Genomic DNA, 1,315 nt, shown 5'->3' on the forward strand with positions numbered 1-1,315 from the left:
CTGTATAAGACAATCACTTGAACAAACAGCCACCTGAATAAGACAGTCCATCTGAAACAACGGTCACCTGTATAAGACAATCACTTGAACAAACAGCCACCTGTATAAGACAATCTCTTGAACAAACGGCCACCTATATAAGACAATCACTTGAACAAACGGTCACCTGTATAAGACAATCACTTGAACAAACAGCCACCTGTATAAGACAACCTCTTGAACAAACGGCCACCTATATAAGACAATCACTTGAACAAACGGTCACCTGTATAAGACAATCACTTGAACAAACAGCCACCTATATTATTAAGACAATCACCTGAAGGAACGGTCTCTTCCCATTTCCCCTCTTGCCTATTCTTATTATAACGACACTGTAAGAAGTCCACCTGTTTAAGACAACCACTTTTCTCCTCATCAATGGGTGGTCGTCTTAGACAGATTCGAGTGTATTTGTTTTGCAGCGCCGCTGTTGACACAATTGTAGCACGTAAAGTGCAGGTATTTTGACGTAACATCATTTTTGTTTAAAACTCTTATACTTTTTAGAAAATAATTGCTTTGAATTTGAATTTCTTTGAATGGTTAAGAAATTATGTACATATTTATTTATATGTTGTTTTTAAACATGGAAGAGGGGGTTTAAGAGGCTACTCCTAACCCTACTACCACCTTCTCCCCCCCCCCCTATAAAACGCAACTGTAGACTAGATTTGGTGTTCCAAACACAAAATGGAGAACCTTTTGGTGTTTTTTTGTTGTTTCGTTTTGTTTTTAGGGGTTATTTTTTTACAACTTTTTTGTTGTTGTTGTTCATATCGATTTACTAAAACTCAGGTTCGACCACTTTCCCACCCCCCGTGTGTTTGGGGAAGGGGGGGGGGCAAATAATAGGCCCGTGGCATATGAGCAGGAGATGCAACTTCTCTTACTTGTTGACAAAGCACGTTTGCTCACCTATGTTCAAAAGAGCGTGTGCAACCTTTACGTCGCGTCGGGGTATCGTCCTCGTCCTCGCCCTCTCTGTATGTCCTGTTCCCTTTTTCCTTACTCTTCTTCTTACCAAAAGTGCAAAAGAACTCCGCCTTCCAAACGAGATACCGTAGCCTACCGTGTTTGTTTGGTATGACGTCATACTCTCGTTCTAAACGCGCCCTGTTTGAGGGTTTGAGAGTCACGCCGTCATAGACACTGGACGTGGATGTGCGTGTTTGTGTTTGTGTGTGTGTGTGTGTGTGTGTATGTGTGTGTTTGTGTGTGAATATGTGATTATACGTGTGTGTCTGTCTCACTGTGTGTGTATGTGTGAATGCCT

At 41.5% G+C, this 1,315-nt stretch overlaps 1 protein-coding gene across 1 annotated transcript in view; it reads left to right on the forward strand.

The window, feature by feature from the left end:
- The window catches only part of LOC101853809, a gene marked incomplete in the record, with an annotated part of 141,352 nt that overhangs the window by 103,030 nt on the left and 37,007 nt on the right, over window positions 1-1,315 (forward strand).

This window comes from Aplysia californica, unplaced genomic scaffold (genome assembly GCF_000002075.1).
Source record: "Aplysia californica isolate F4 #8 unplaced genomic scaffold, AplCal3.0 scaffold00502, whole genome shotgun sequence".
Taxonomy (NCBI): domain Eukaryota; kingdom Metazoa; phylum Mollusca; class Gastropoda; order Aplysiida; family Aplysiidae; genus Aplysia; species Aplysia californica.